General features: G+C 37.7%; 2 long non-coding RNA genes across 3 annotated transcripts in view; one reads left to right on the forward strand and one right to left on the reverse strand.

Annotated features, from left to right (window-relative positions):
* LOC127538449 (uncharacterized) overlaps positions 1 to 17,129 on the forward strand; it is a 57,882-nt gene that overhangs the window by 31,132 nt on the left and 9,621 nt on the right. The gene's annotated exons all lie outside the window — the stretch shown is intronic.
* Positions 8,445 to 17,129, reverse strand: part of LOC127538451 (uncharacterized) — a 55,151-nt gene continuing 46,466 nt past the window's right edge. The window contains exons 2-3 of the long non-coding RNA XR_007947742.1: positions 10,725 to 10,772; positions 8,445 to 8,647 (exon numbers count right to left, since the gene is read on the reverse strand). This is a non-coding gene — a long non-coding RNA (uncharacterized LOC127538451). The remainder of the gene's footprint in view (positions 8,648 to 10,724; positions 10,773 to 17,129) is intronic.

Here is a 17,129-nt window from a genome sequence, read left to right on the forward strand (position 1 = left end):
GAGGATTTGGGAACTGAGATTGGATCATAACATAGTATTTTTACTCTTTTTGTGGTTATTTGCTTGCATTTTGTTTTCTTTCTCATTTTTCTCCTTTTTAATCTGATTTTTCTTGAGTAGCATGATATTTGGGGAAATATTTATAGAAGAATTCTATATCTTTTACATATATTGGATTACTTGCTGTCTAGGGGAGGGGATGGGAGGAAGGGAGGGAAAAATTTTGGAACACAAGGTTTTGCAAGAGTGAATGTTGAAAATATATTTTGAAAATAAAAATCTCTTTCATTAAAATCTCTTTAATTAAAAATAAATAAATAAAATAAAATTTATATTGAAAAAAATTCTACCTAGTGCTGTTGAGCTGTTTCAGTCATGTTGATGCTTTGTGACCCCACTTGGATTTTTTTTTTTTTGCTACAATACTAAAGTGATTTGCCATTTCCTTCTCCAGTATATTTTATAAATGAGGAAATGTAGGCAAACAGAGTTAAGTGACTTGCTGAGGGTCACATAGCTAGTAAGTGTCTGAGGCCAGATTTGAACTCAAGAAGATGAGTCTTCCTAACTCCAGGCCTTGCATTCTATCCACTGAGCTATCCTGTCATCCCAATACCTAGTGTATAATTGCAAATGAGATCAGTAAAGAGTTAATTTAAAAATCAGTTGGCTCTGGATGCAAAGGAACATCAGCATTCAAGATAAAATTTTAATACTTAGGTAACTCGTCCTTATAGTCAACTCCTATCCCCAGTATGCTGATTTCTAGATGCCCAGCTGAATCAGGGCTAAGTTCTGTTCTTTGTAGCAGGAAAAAAGTACTATTGCTTCCCTATGGGAAATAATTTCATCCTTGGAAATGGGGTCATCACTTTATGCCCTCCTTCTAATGATGGGACTTCTAGACCAAGCTCAGATAATCCCCAGGAGAATAATTGGAAGTTGGATGCATAATAAAACCTCATTAATTTGTACTCTACTAATATAGAATCTAAGGTAATTTGACCTAAGTTTGAGCTAAAGTTTACCTATACGTTATATGTGTGTGTGTGAGAGAGAGAGAGAGAAAGAGAGAGAGAAACAGAGAGAGACAGAGACAAAGAGAGAGACAGAGACAGAGACAGAGACAGACATAGAGAGGCAGAAAGAATAAGTAATCAAATGGTTAGTCTAAAAGAGAACGTAGATTTAACCTGCTTCAGAGAACAAACTGTTTTTAAGCCTTCTGTGCAAGAAATGGTGCTAATTATAAATGAGTCATTGATTCATCGTTGTAGGCTCTGTTAGTAACAATGTCCTACCAGTTAGTTTCCATTACTGTATGCCTCTGAAAATAATGAAAACAGCACTTTTGTACTACATATTCTGTAGTATCTTTACTATCTTTAAGATTTTTTTACCAGGAAAAAAAAGATTTTTACCCATATTTAACATAGTGCCTGGCACATAGTAGGATCTTAAGAAGTGTTTATTCATTGATATTCTCCTTCAGATTATCCTCTTTTCTCCATTATTTAAAATTAATAAAGTTTCTCAAACTTGTGTTTTGAAAGTCTTAAAAAAAATGACTGTGGAGGACCTGCATTTGTTTTCTGTGTGGCTTTGGAGTCTTGCAAAAGTTTGCTAAACTAGAATTCTGAAGACCTGGATCTAACCAAACCTTTTTAATTGATTTCTGGCTGGGGCAAGCCACAAATGACTGCATGGACCTCATTTTCTCACTTCCTAAAAAATGAGGTTAGACAAAATCACTTCTACAGCACCTTCCAGTTCTAAACCTGCCTCAATTGCCATTTCATACCTTCCCCTGAATAGCTTCAATCCCACATTTCCAACTACCTCTTGGTAGTTGGCATCTCCAATTCAACATGTCCAGAATAAAATTTATTATTGCTATGATAAATAGTAATGATATCCTCTATCATCTCTTATTGACTTTCCTATTTCTGTTCAACCACTCTCCCAAGCTCTAGGCCCTGCTATGACCTTAGAGTCCCTCTATTTCCTCCTCTCCCACATACAATATCCACATCCTGTAAATTCTTCTTTGGCAATATTTTTTGCATCTGTCTCTTCCTTTCCATTGCCACTCCCATAGCTGTAGTTGAAGCTCTTATCATCTCTAGTCACATTGCAATAGCTTTCTAGCAACTCTTCCTGGCTCCATACTTTCTCTTCATCCAATTCATTTTACAGATTAATTCTCCTAAAAGTACTATTTTGATTGTATTGATCTCCTGCTCAGAAATCTGTAGCTACTCCCATGGCTTATGTTTAGAATTCAAAGCCCATTCTATTCTATCCTTAACCTATCTTTCCAGCTATATTGCTTGCTGCTTCTTTACATAAAATTATTGAATTGCATGATTTAAATTTAGAAAGGATCTTAGAAATCCAGTCCAACCTCTTCTCTCTATTCCACCCAGTCTGAGCTATTTGCTATTTCTCAAATGTAAATTTCAGTTTATTTCTATACTTTTGCTCCTTGAATTACTGCTACCTGAATTTCCCTTCTGACTTGCCTACCTCCACCAAAAGAAATCCTGTCCATCATCCCTACTCATCCTGTAAGTCTTACCTCAAGCATTAATGACAATCCAAATCACTCTAACCAATTATAAAATATGTAAAAGTATTTACCATGTGTACCATGTACTATCAAGGAATAGGGACACAAGATTAAACCAAAAACAGCCCCTTCCCTCAAAAAGCCTACATTCCATTAATGATAGAATCTTCTACCCCATTTTTTTTGTCTCCTCCCTGATGCCTTCCCAAATTTCTTTTCTCTCTCTCTCTCTCTCTCTCTCTCTCTCTCTCTCTCTCTCTCTCTCTCTTTTTTTTGCTGAGGCAGTTGGGGTTAAGTGACTTGCCCAAGGTCACACAGCTAGGAAGTGTTAAGTATCTGAGGCCCGATTTGAACTCAGATCCTCTTGACTTCAAGGCTGGTGCTCTATCCACTGCGCTATCTAGCAGCCCCTCTTCCCAAATTTCTTTAACTGAGAATTAGCCTTCTATTATTCTGCAGCCTTACAAAATTTCATTTTTATATCTCAATTGTTGTTTTTTATCAAGTTATTTGTATATCTCTTATTCAGAAGCTATATTCTTTTTATTAGAATTGTTTGCATATCTATTACTCTCCTATTCAATCATAAGCTATTTGAAGAAAAACATAACTTGGCTATCAGTCACAGTGCCTAGATCATAGTAGGTACTCTATGGCAAATGTGTACTCTGTATCGCAGTAAAGAGTTTTTGAACAAATTTTTGCATAACTCTATCTGTAAAAATAAAAAAAAAACACTCCCCACTGACTTAGTCCATAGATTTAAAAATGATGTTGTATTTACCAAGAGAAATTTCTGTGCCTATATTAGCAATAGATACCTGGCACACTTGCTCCTGCTATAGCAACTGCTAAAGGAAAACAAAAATGTTGCTCCTCTCAAAAGAGTAGAAACAGCTTGCCAGGCAAAGAGAAGAGTGGGGAGAAAACTGAGGTAACATAAGGTGCCAAATTGTTGGTTCCCCCTCTAAACTTTAGTCTGTGTCTTTTGCCACATCTACTATACCCTCAAAGCAGTATAATTGTTTCCATGGAAACTCATTTGGGGAAGAAAAAACCAAACCTGTTATTTTTCACTAGTTATTCCACACAAACATCATTTGAAGAAGAAAGGTGATGATCTGACTTTGCAGATGTGTACTTTAAGTTTCCAATAGGGAGGAATAGGTAGAAGAGCAGAATTTTTGTATTCATTGGAGTCACAAAAAAGTATCATCCATCTAGAGCTGGAAAAGGTTCTTGAAAGTCAGCTAAATTCTACAAAAGAAGAAACTTCAGTATCTGACTGAGATCACACAGCTAGCAAATGTTTATAGAAAGATTTGAATCCGGGTTTCCTTGACTTCAAATTGAATACCCAATCCACTATACTATAGGAGATGTACAATCTGACTAATCTGAAGTACCTTATTAGTCATACTTCTATCTCATTGACTACCACAACAAATTTATACTTTGGAGTTTACATACGTTTTTTAGAATTTAGAGGACATTGGATTCCCAAGATGAGTGATAGTTCTTGTACAGTATGCCTGGGAATTTTATGCTATCAACCAGGTTTTGTTGGGTTTCTTTCTTTTTTTTTTTTTTAGTTCTCACTGATTTCCTAGAAGCTGTTCTGAAACTTACATGATCTGAATACTTAGACCCACCATAAACTGCTGGGGGGTTTTCTCTACCCACGAACACATAGCAGTAATTTGGTTTTCTGATGAGTAATAGTGAAAATCTTTTCTTACTTGCAAGAGTAGTTTTCCAGTTTTCAGAATCACTGACTGAATAAAAGGAGTTCATATTCCTTTTCCTTGGTGAACAATCTTCAGGAATAGCAGAAGAGCATTACAAACCAGGAGTATCCTCTATGCCAATTATTCTTGCATCATCTTTCTCAGCCTCTGGTATTTAATGTGCTACAGCTTCACAGTCTGCATGACATTGAGATCTTTAAACATCTTGTATTTATAAACATTTTCCAATCATGTAGCTCAAAGAACTGACTGCCTATTGGGGATGACCCCTTAGGGCAGGGGCATAGATGACTTCCTGAAACTTCCTGAAGGAGCTTTTGTCAGTGCCTTCTTGGCACTAATCCCCCCAAAAAACTCTAGACTTTAAACGAGATGCTCTTTTATTCTCTTTAATTTTGATGATCTCAAAATTCCAGTTTGAGGATCCTTGGGGATCCTTTTATTCAGAGACCTTCTGTATACATTGCTCAGTGATTATCTGTTGTCCCCTTTTTGCTGCTGCACCTGGATCTTGATATGCTCATCAAATCTGCAGATGACAAAGTTAAGAAAGATAGCTAACATGTTGGATAAACAAAATCAGAATCCAAAAAGTTCTTGACAGGTAGAGAACACTGGGCCAAATGTAATAAGATGGAAGCTAATAAGAATAAATATAAGCCTTACATTTAGCTTTAGAAAATCGACTTTTTAAATATAGAACAAGGGGTACATGGCTAGACAATAGTTTGTTTGAAAAAAAATCTGGAGGTTTTAGTAGAACACAAGCTTAATATGAGTCAACAATGTGATGTGGTAGCAACAAAACAAAATAATACAATCATAGATTACACAGAAGAGCATAGTGTCCAGAGTGGGGGAAACTTAGTGGCATTGTGGATATAGTGATGGAATTGGAGTCAGGAAGACATAAATTAAAAACCTTCATCAAATACTATCTGTGTGACACCTGTGTAATAGTGTTACCTATTTTACATTGCTGTTGTAAGGTTCAAATGAAATATTTTTCCCCTGAGGCAATTGGGGTTAAGTGACTTGCCCAGAGTCACACAGCTAGGAAGTATTAAGTGTCTGAGACCAGATTGGAACTAAGGTCCTCCTGACTTCAGAGCTGGTCCTCTATCCACTGCACCACCTAGCTGCCCTGAAATAATATTTTTAAAGAGGTCTGTAAATCTTAAAGCACTATATATGCAGGTGATGTTCTCAATGTACTCTACCTGGTCAAATCACATTCAAAATACTATGTGCTGGACACCACATTTGAGGGAAGAAGCTGGAGAGTGCCCAGAGGAAGCTAACCCAAAAATGGCAAAGTCTATAGTATTCAGCCCATAGAAAGAAAAGCTGGAGAAACTATGGAATGTTTAGTCTGGAGAAAAGAAAAGGGGGATTTGTAGTTGTCTTCAAGATGTGAATTTCTATAACAGAGTAAAGGGATAAGACTTTGCTAGCTTGGCACCAAGTCAGAACGTGGTACCAGTGGAAATTAGAGAAAGATTGACTTGGGCTTGATATAAGCAGAAATTTCTTAATAATTTCTGTTGTGCAGTTGTGCCTGACTCTTTTTCATTTGGGGTTTTCTTGACAAAAATATTGGCGTGGATTGCTATTTCTTTCTCTGGTCCATTTTGTAGATAAAGACACTGAGGCAAGTGACTTGGCAAGTGACATTTTAATTTTTTATTATGAACTTGACAGTTAATAACAAAAATGAATGTTTCCATATACAGAAATATTTCCAAATACAGAAAAAGAGGATTGCATCGTGAAACCATAACTCTAATTAAAGCTTAGTCTTTTAAAAATATGCATCAAATTTAACAGAGTAGGGTCAACACTATATTCTGTCTGTGTCCACTTTTTAACTTTTTTTTAACTCTCTGCTGAATATTTTAATTAATTTAATTATATCAAATTTATCATTTAATATCATTTAATTAATATTAATTGATGCCATTTTCCTTTTTTTAAATCATTATCACAACCCTCTTCACTTACCACCTCTACCCCCAAATAAAGCTCTTCATTGTAACAAGTATAATCAAGAAAAACAAATGTGTCATGTTGGCTCTGTCTGGAAATGTATCTCATTCTATGACTGTAGCCCATCACCTTTCTCTGCCAAGGGCTGGAAAGAATGCTTCATCATCAGTCTTCCAGAATTGTGGGTGGTCATCGCATTGTTCAGTGTGCTCAAATATCTTGCAGTTGCCTTCTTTTATTATGTTGTAATCAATATATTAACTGTTCTTCTGGTTCTGCTTTCTGTATTAGTTTCTCTGAATTTATCCTTTTCACCATTACTTATAGCACAAAAATGATCCATGCATGCCTACAATATAATTTGTTCCACCCCTTCCCAATTGATGAACGTTTTCTTTCCATTACTTCCCTACAACAATGTTCCCTACAACATATGCTATCAATATGTTTGTGCGTATAGGTTCTTCTCATCTGTCTTTGCTGTCTTTGAGATATAAGCCTACTAATGGCATTGTTGGGTTAAAAGGTAAAAATAGAATGGGGGCTTTGGGGTTATATTTCCAAATCACTTTCAAAGATGGCTGGACAACTTCACAGCTCCACCAACAAGGTGGTTTTGCTATCACTTTTATCATATTTATTACTTTTATGCTGTTTGAATTTGTGTTTTTTATTTGGAGCACTTTAAAATATGGTGGTCTTCTAGGCAGGATAAGGCCTCTTCTATCCCATAGGCTGACAACTCTTGAGAAGGAGGTCCATCTCATTCATGGTCTTGCGCCAACTGAGTCTCAGGAATAAAAACAACCTCTTCCTGGGCCTGGGGTGGGGGGTAGGAGAGAGAGGGAACAGAGGGTAGAAAGGGCAGAGCTTTAGGGAAAGGTGCCAAAGGATAGGAATGAACCTGCTGGAAGCCTGAGAGAGGAGGGAGGAGGCTCCAGTAGAAAATTGTAAACCCAGCAATCAAATGTCCCAATGACAAGAGAACACGCTCTTCTGGTTATCCCTTCACTAAGACGCCTGCACGTCCCTCACTGGACCCAAAGCCTGCCAAGCAGAAAGAGAGTAGCAACTTCATGAAGCAATAACAAGGACAGAGCGTTCTATTCTGCCTGAGCCTCCTGGCTGGTCACTGTTTCCACTGACTTTTGTTTTCATGTATCATTCCCCTCACTTGTATCTTAGATTCCTCAGAGCTCTGGAAAAGCTACAACTGTTATGCACTGCGGCACCCCCTAAGGAGCCATCTGACACACTCAGGCCTTCTGAAGCAGCAAGCCCATGGGCAGGACTTCCATTATTTTGGCCACAGACCACAGCCCCAGGTTCTTCTCCAGCCCTTCTCCACTTCCCAACCTTGGATTTCAGAGCAAGTACCACATAATGGACTAGGAAGTCACATGATCTTTTACCCTTATCATTTTTCCTTTTCGTAAACTCAATCTGAGTGGATAGGTTTCTCTAACAAATACACCTTGATGGTGTTGTATTTTTCTTAGTCAATAAGGTATTGGAATCATAGAGTTTTGAGCAAGCTTAGTGATCATCTAAATAATGTCCTCATTTTTACAAATAAGGAAACTAAGGTCTAGAAAGAGGGTAGAATTATAGGTTTAAGGGTGTCCAACCACCTCATTTTACAGAAAAGGAAACTGAAATCCAGAGATTATCAACTGATTTACTCAAGGTCAGCAATAAATTGCAGAGCTACAAAGCTAACCCAGTTCCTTTAATCCAGTTCCCAAAACCAGAGACCCAGAAAGAACTTTTCCCACATCAGATTGCTTCACATTATTTTATTGTCCTTTCCAGCTCTAAAATTCTCTTCTGGACAGCTCTTCCTATCCAGTATCTGTGTCTTTCTTATCCTAGACACACCATCTTAAATGTGTCCCTATGGAGATGATTTTTGATTTTATGAAACCATTTTCCAATTGATTTGAAATCATTCTAATGCTATCTTCCAGAGGATGAGCAAATCTGATGAGAAATTTTAGTGGAATTCTGACTTTAAATTACATGAGGTGATTACTTTTTCTTTGCTTCTATTTACTTATATGTGATATTATCATTGATTAAATATAAGCCAAGATTATGTGGCACCTTTTAAAAAAATCTTCAAACACTTAAAAACAGTGCTAATGATCAGAAATTCCAGTTTATTTTTATAATATTGTTGCATTAAGAAAGTCACAGTATCTAAACTAAAGAGGTGATTGACCCAATGTACCTAACTCTGGTGAGATCATACCCAGAGTATGTGTTCAGTCCTGGGTGCCACATTTTAGGAAGGACATTGACCAGCTGGAGACCATCCAGGGGAGAGCAACCAAATGAGCACCTGCTGAAAGAAATGGGAATGTTTGACCTGGAGAAGGGGAGGAAGGGAGGACATAATAACTATCTTCAAGTATCTGAAGGAATATTATAAAGAAGAGGGATTATACTTGTTTTTTCTTGAATCCCAGAGGACAATGGATGGAAGATGGAGAATAAATTAAGTCTTGATGGAGGGAAAAAAACCTTCCCACCTGTTGGAGCTGACCCAAAGTACCATGGTTTGCCTTTAGAGATAATGGTTTTCCACTCATTGGGCATTTTCAGGCAGAGGCTGGATGAACACCTGTCTGGTATTGTGTAGAAGAGGTTGTTGTTCAGGTATAGTTTGGACTAGATGGTTTCTGAAGCCCTTTTGGATCCTGAGATTTGGTGATTTGGTAATGTACCCTCTCATTATCTATAACATGGGAGGGTAGATTAAATCGTCTTTGAGGTTCCTTCTAGCCCAGTATCTATGGTCCTGGTAATAGCTCTGCTTCCTCAAATCCCCAGTTCAGCCAATATTTCACAAAACAAAATAAAACAAAAAAACGTGAATGACTCAGTTGATTTTCTAGTTGCTGAAAAGGTGTGGCATCCTGCTAGAAAACTGTTATGTAGGATAGTGATATGTCCCTCTGTTCCCAGATGACACATTTCTTTGTTATAACTTCTTGTGAATGTCATTTCTCTTAAAGTCTCTCTAGAGTCATGACTGTGATTCCAAACTATGTTTTCCTTAAAACCAAAACCCTGCAGTTTCTTGCTATATAAAGATGCTATTGATACTAATCATTGTGTCTGATCTGGTCCTCAGGTGGCAAGAGGGGTAGGCAAGGACAAGAAGCGCTAGGTTTGTGCTGGAAATGAACAAGCATGCAGGGCAGGTCTAATCAAAGGGCCATTAAGTGAGTAAACAAGCTTGGCAGGACAGAATGAAGGCAGTCAACAGATCAATGGGGCTGAACAGTAAACACAGGCAAAGTCCAAGGCTACTAAGTCCCAAACAAAGAGGAAGAAAATTCAAGGGCTAAGCAAAAAATGACGGCTGGAGTTCATAAGAAGAGGAGGAAGAAATGAGCATCTATATAGAGCCTACTATGTCCCAGGCACAGTTAGTAAGTGGATGAGGTCAAGATCTAAACTCAACTCTTTCTTATTCCAGGATCAGTGCTCTGTCTACTGCATCATCAAGCTCACAAGCCATGGGTTGTTCATTTGCGTATATGTAATATCCCTCTCCTAGACTGTGAGTTCCACAAGGCAGGGTCTTTGTCTTTTTTTAATATTAGTATTTCCTGTAGTAGCCAGTTAGCTTTGTGTCTTGCACACAGTAAACACATAATACATAATTGTTGAAGTTGAAACTGAAGTTAAGAGCTAGGAGATAGTCCTATACTTAGGAAGTCAGAGCATCTGAGCTTTAGGGGTACTGGGGCAGCAGCAGCTGTAGGCAATAGTCCTGCAGCTTGCACTAGACCATCCTTCCCTCTGAGTCTGCCCACAGACAGCAGATTAAAGAAGGAAGAAGCAGGACTTTTGGACTGCTGCTTGTACAGCTGGCCTAATTTACTGATGCTGCAGAACTCATCTTGGAAGGAGGGACAGAGGCAATGAATCATGTGAGTCTTTTTAATGGCAGAACAGTGTGGCTTTAGGGGTCTGTTATTCCTGGGTGACTTGTCCTGTGTATTTCTGTATTTCACCTCGTGTGTGTGTGTCCCATGGGAAATCAAGTGATTTGCTGTCATAGTTGTCCTATGAGTTGCCTAACAGAGTACACAAAAAGAATGACTCTCAGAGTTTGTGAGAGCTGCATTTGACAACACCCCATCTTCTGAACCCTTTGGATTTTTTTTGGATGTGCTTGTGTCAAAGGTTTGGGGACTCTGGCAAGAGATCAGAACCAAACACATCAGGAAATACACAGGCAGTAATTAGAGTGCTGGAACTTGATGTGACATGGTGATACTTTACTCCAGTCCAGCTCAAAATCAGTGATCCTCAAGAGGTGTAGGAGTTCTTGTGGCATGTTGTAGTGCAAGGAGTACTAGGCTTGGAATCAGGAAGACACAGATTCAGATCCTGCCTCTGACACTTACCAGCTGGGTGACCATGGGAAAGGCTTCTCTGAGCCACTCTTTGCTCATCTGTAAAAATGAGGACAATGATTCCATCACAGGGTTGTTGCGGGGAACAAACAGAAGCACCTCTTTAACTCGAAAGTGTGATATGCATGTCAGCTGTCATGATTTATAAAGACAATAATAGATTCTGCCTCAGAAGACATAGGATAGAGAGACCTCTGGTGTTGGGCAAATCATCAGCTGATAGAAACCGAAAAAGTCCTACCTCTTTCTGAAGGGTGAGTCATCCCTGTTAACCTTCATCTACCCAAAACAACAACAAAAAAAGAAATACGGAAAAGAGATCAGCCAGGACTCTCATGACTTTCATAGATTGGGGCCAATTGATCTAGATAGGCTTAGAACTAGGGCAGAGAGCAAACTGGTCCATGCCAAGATCAAGTCACGGGTCAGCTGTGCTGTTGTGTTGGAGAACCCCTCAGAGCCAGATCCAAAGATGCTCCTGGACACCTGGGCTTGTCCATGTTCTCCATTCTTCCTTTTCTGTTGGGGCCAGTCTTTGCTGTGCATTCAAAGCATGCCTTCTGTTACATCTGGATCTCTGAAGACTGAGCAGACCTGCTTCTCTGGACTCTGCCTTTTGCTGTTTTTTTCATTGTCTCACTTGTAGATATTTAATACATGTTTATTTAATTAAGTCAAACTGAACTGAATTCATTTTGGATTAAATCCTCTGATGCTGACTTTAATACAACTACCCAGACTACAAATCCCCAGAGTCATGACCTGAGCTTCATTTTCTTGATTCAGTGTGCCCAGGGACCTTCCATTTTCTACCTGAATTTCTTGGTTACACTGTCTTGCCTCTGGGCTGCACTATTTATTTTTCAGGACATGCCAGACTAGCCTGGCTTCTAGTTCTGACCCATCCTGTGCAGGCTTCTCCCAGTGCCGCTGGCACCAGAGACCTGCGTCAATGTGATGGACAAGTAAGGTCAAAGGTCTCTGTGTCAGAAGATAGAAGTTCAATGCAGAATTGGAAAGGGAAGAGAAGCAATAAATCTGTCACTAGTGTGGCCAGATTCCTTGGACAAGTCTCAGCATTGGGAGGAACAGCTGGGTAGAAAAGAAATTGCAATTCTATAGGGAGGCATTTAGGGACAGTAGGAAGCAGAAAGGTTTCTGGTGTTGGTAGCAAAAGGAAATGGACTAGAATCAAGCCTGGCTGCTAGCATATGCACCGTAGGAGAGTCAGAGAGTCATGCATTTTGATGTGTGAGAATGTATGAGAATGTAAGTGCATGCAGAGAGAACAGAGGGGCCTGGGAGGTACACAACAACAGCAATCTGGTTCTTGGCTAGGTTATTTTTCCCCTTAGTTCACTGCAATGTGTAAGGATGGGCTCATAGACATTCATCTTGATAAGCAGGTTTGGCTGCTGGTATCTTTTCCCCTCACTAATTTAACAAGCATTTATTAAATATTTACTATGTGCCAGACACTGTGCTAAGGGCTAGAGATGCAAAGAAAGGGAAAAACATGGTCCTTGCCCTCAAGGAATTCACAGTCTAAAGGAGAGAAGATAATATGAGCACAGCAGTACATACAAGTCATATAAAGTAAATGGAAGGTTATTTCCTCTTTATCTTGTTTAATATTTTATTTTTCCCAGTTACATATAGGACAATTTTAATATTTGTTTTTAAAACTTTGAGTTCCAGATTCTCCCTTCCTTCTTTTCCATTGAGAAGGCACATGTGAAGAGAGAGAAGTAATCTCAAAGGAAGATTTGAGGTAGAGGGAGGGAAAATTGAAGAAACTAAATGGAATCTGAACTGAGTTTTGAATTAAGCCAGGGAATATAGGAGGTTCAGGGGAAGTGGAGCCAATAGGAAAGTCTGAATAGAAATGTCCTATGTTAAGAACAGCGCCTAACCCAGAACAGTTAAATCATAGAGAGTGTGGAGAGAAATAAAGTTTAAGAACTATGAAAGAGTAGAAAGGGGCTATATTCTGAAGGGCTTTAAAGGCCAAACATAGAATTCTATATTTGCTCTCTAGTAAGAGAGAGCCACTGGAGTCATTTGAACAAGAGGTCTATACTTCAAACAAGAGATAAAAAGAGAAATTCCATTTAAAACAACTATCGATGATTTAAAATATTTGGGAGTCTATCTGCCATGGCAAAGTTAGGAATTATGTGAACACAACTGCAAAACACTTTCCACACAAATAAAATCAGGTCCAATCAATTAGAAAAATATCAAGTGCTCATGGGTAGGATAAGCTAATATAATGAAAATGATAATACTACCTCAATTAATCAACTTATCCAGTGCCATACCAATCAAACTCCCAAGAAATTATTTTACAGATCTAGAAAAAATAATAACAAAGTTCATCTGGAAGAACAAAAGGTCAAGAATTTTAAAGAAATTAATGAAAAAATGCAAATGAAAGTGGTCTACCTATACTAAACTTAAAACTATACTATAAAGCAAACGTCATTAAAACCATTTGGTACTAGCTAAGAAATAGAGTAGTCCATCAGTGGAATAGGTTAGATTCACAGGACGAAATAGCCAATGACTATGGTAATCTAGTTTTGACAAACCCAAAGAGCCCAGCTTTTGGGCTAAGAACTCACTATTTGGTCAAAATTGCTGGGAAAAATTAGAAACTACTATGGCAAAAACTAAGCATTGACCCATATCTAACACCATATGCCAAGATAATATCACATACTTTGGAAATGGGTTCATGATTTAGATATAAAGAGTGATATTATAAGCAAATTAGAAGAACAAAGGATATTTTACTTCTCAGATTTGTGGAGAAGGAAGGAATTTGTGGCCAAAGAAGAACTGGAGCTCATTACTGAACACAATATAAATTTTGATTATATTAAGTTTAAAAGTTTTTGTACAAACAAAACTAATGCAGACAAGATTAGAAAGGAAGCAATAAACTGGGAAACATTTTTACATTCCAGGGTTCTGATAAAGGCCTCATTTCTAAAATATATAGAGAATTGACTCAAATTTATAAGATTTCAAGCCATTTTCCAATTGACAAATGGTCACAGGGTATGAATAATTTTCAGATGAAGAAATTGAAACCATTTCTAGTTATATGGAAAGGTGCTCTAAATCACTATTGATCAGAGAAATGCAAATTAAGACAATTCTGAGGTACACATCTCTCAGATTGGCTAAAATGACAGGAAACCATAATGACGAATATTGGAGGTAATGTGAGAAAACTGGGACACTAATACATTGTTGGTAGAGTTGTGAATGGATCCAGCCATTCTGGAGAACAATTTGGAACTATGCCCAAATTAAATATATCAAAATGTACAGCCCTTTTTGTAGTGACAAGAAACTGGAAAGTGAGTGGATGCCCATCAGTTGGGGAATAAGTTATGGTATATGAATGTTATGGAATATCACTGTTCTATAAGAAATGATCAGGAGGATGATTTTAGAGAAGTCTGGTGAGACTTATAGGAATTGATGCTGAGTGAAATGAGCAGAACCAGGAGATCATTGTACAGAGCAACAAGAAGATTATATGATGATCAATTCTGATGGACGTGGCTCTTTTCAACAATGAGATGATTCAAGCCTTTTCCAATGATTTTGGATGAAGACAGCCATCTACACCCAGAGAGAAGACTATAGGAACTGAATATGGATCACAACATAGTATTTTCACTCTTTTTGTTGTTTGCTTGCATTTTATTTTCTTTCTCATTTATTTCCTTTTTAATCTGATTTTTCTTATGCTGCAAGATAATTGTATAAATATGTACACATATATTAAATTTAATGTATATTTTTTACCATGTTTAACATATATTGGATTGCTTGCCATCTAGGAGAGGGGGTGAGGGGAAGGGGGAATTGGAACATAAGGTTTTACAAGGGTCAATGTTGAAAAATTATCCATGTATATGTTTTGAAAATAAAAAGCTTTAATAAAAAAAAAGAAGTCTATGCTTCAGAAAAACAACAATATAAAACATTTGGCAAGAAATTTGAGATAGGAAGGTTCAAATGTACTTTTTTTTAAATGGGAGAAATGTGGGCCTACATTTAGGTAGTAGAGAAAACCCCCGCAGAGTATTTTCTTTCACATTTCTTGTTAATATTTGTCCCTCTAATTACAGGTAAAACTAAATATCACAATTGGAGTTTATTCCCCTACTACACTTAGTGACAAGAGAGCAAGGACCATGTTTTATCTGAACTTTGTTTCTTTCTATGCACTTGGCCTAATACACCTCACACAGTAGGTTCTTAATGAATGTTACTGTTTTGCACCTTTGTAAATCCTGTGGTCTTATTGATTTAATAATCTTGGCTCTGGGTTGACCATTATTCCTCAGTCCCTTTGGAGAACTTTTTTTTGAGATATAACAAAAATGGGTAGCAGATTTTTTAAAAACTGGAACCTTTTAAAGGGTATGGATCAGGTCTTTCTGGACACTGAAATGTCAAGCACAGCATGACAGACATGGCTAGCACTCCCTTCAGAATGCTCTCTAAAGATGGTAGGAGTGACAATGATGATGATGACATGTCATTTCTCCAAGAGCTAATATTCAATTCAACTCAAATGTGTTGAGTATCTTTCAAATATAAGTAAAGGCATTGTCCCATAGTGAATAGACAGTGGGATTGGAATCAAGAAAACCTATGCTCAAATACTATCTCTGATGTTTACTATGTATGTGATTCTAGGCAAGCCATTAACTTCTTTTGCCTTTTGCAACTCTTCAAGACAACTATCAAATCACAGATGGTTTGCAATCTATGGAAATGTTCATAGGTGATAAGGAGAGGGAAAGGGAAGGGAATAAGTATTGATTAAGTGCCTACTGTGTGCCAGGCACTGTGATAAATACTTTACAAACATTTCATTGGATTCTCACAACCCTGGGAGGCAAGTGCTATTATGATCCAGTTAAGAATCTGTGACAGATTGAGAAGACTGAAATAGACAGAGTTTAAGTGATTTGCCCAGGATCGTATAGCTTATAGGGTATTCAAGGTTGCATTTGAACTCAGATCTTCCTGATTTCAGGCTCAGGGCTTAATCCACTGTACCACTTAGTTGCCTAAAACATGGTTCTTTCTGGTATTTGAACATAATATGCAAGACACTATATTAGGCACTAGTAGTGGTGGTGGGATTGTCAGAAAGAGGAATATAGAAATGAACAGACAATGATGCTTATCTTTGAGGAGATGACAATCTAATAGAAGGAATACAAAAATAACTATGACACAATGAAGGCTCTGAAATAAGAGTTTTATATGATGTGATGCTAGAACATTTGTTTTTCAGACTTTTCCAGATGTCTTTAAAGATAAATTGAAAATCTCTGGTGTGCATTCAACCAACTCTCTCTATTTTTTAATTCTCTCTTTTCTCCCCCACATTTTTTTCCTTCTAGAGGTGAAGGGGAGGAGGCTAGAGGTTGAAAGAAGTCCTGGCTGCAGATAGACATAAAGAACGAGGGCATGTCGCAGAATAGCAGTGCTCCCCAAAGCTGTGTAATGTGATCCTTTTTGGAAGGGCATTGGAGCTGAGGAGAAGGAGGGGGTAGGATTACTGAAAGGTGCCCCGGGGCATGGCCACAGAATGTTACAGCAAGACTTCAGTACCTTGAAAAATAGTGCAGGGCCTCAGGAGGAGGAGGCAACAACAACAACAACTCATAGAACTTTGTTTTATAAAGCACTTTCCCCCACAACAATCTATGAGGTAAATAGAGTGAGGCAGCAAAGGGTACAGTGGATCAAGTGTCCATCTTAGAAATGGGAACACCTGGGTTCAAATCCTATCTCAGTCATGTCTTGGTCACTTAATAGCTGTGTGTTCCTAGACAGGTCACACTTTCCCACCCTCAGTTTCCTCACTTAAAAAATGGGAATAATGATAGCAGCTACTTCACAGCATTGCTGTGAGGATAATCTATATATTTTGTATTATGTACTTTATGATCTTTAAACTACTATATAAATAGTAGTAACTTATACTATGTAAATTTAATACTTTATTTAAATGCTAAATCTAATATTTTAAATGTTAAAATATAGTTTCAAATATTAAATTCAATATTTTAATACTATATAAATCATTTTCATTCCCATTATAGGTAGAAAACACTGAGCCTCAGAAAATTAAGTGGTCAGTGTAAAATCACATAATTAAGGGCAAAAAGTGAACTTCTAATCAAAATCTCTTGATTCCAAATCAGCATTCTTTGCATCTTGTATCATTGGCTTTTGAGGAAAAGGATGGAGGTCAGCTTCTTCAAGAGGTGAGGCAGTATCAGGAAGCTACAGAGTATGTTTCACTAACCTAGCTTCTGTGGTTATTAAGATTCAGGAAATTCTTCTGCCTAACCT

Source organism: Antechinus flavipes, chromosome 5 (assembly GCF_016432865.1).
Source record: "Antechinus flavipes isolate AdamAnt ecotype Samford, QLD, Australia chromosome 5, AdamAnt_v2, whole genome shotgun sequence".
NCBI classification, from domain to species: Eukaryota; Metazoa; Chordata; class Mammalia; order Dasyuromorphia; family Dasyuridae; genus Antechinus; species Antechinus flavipes.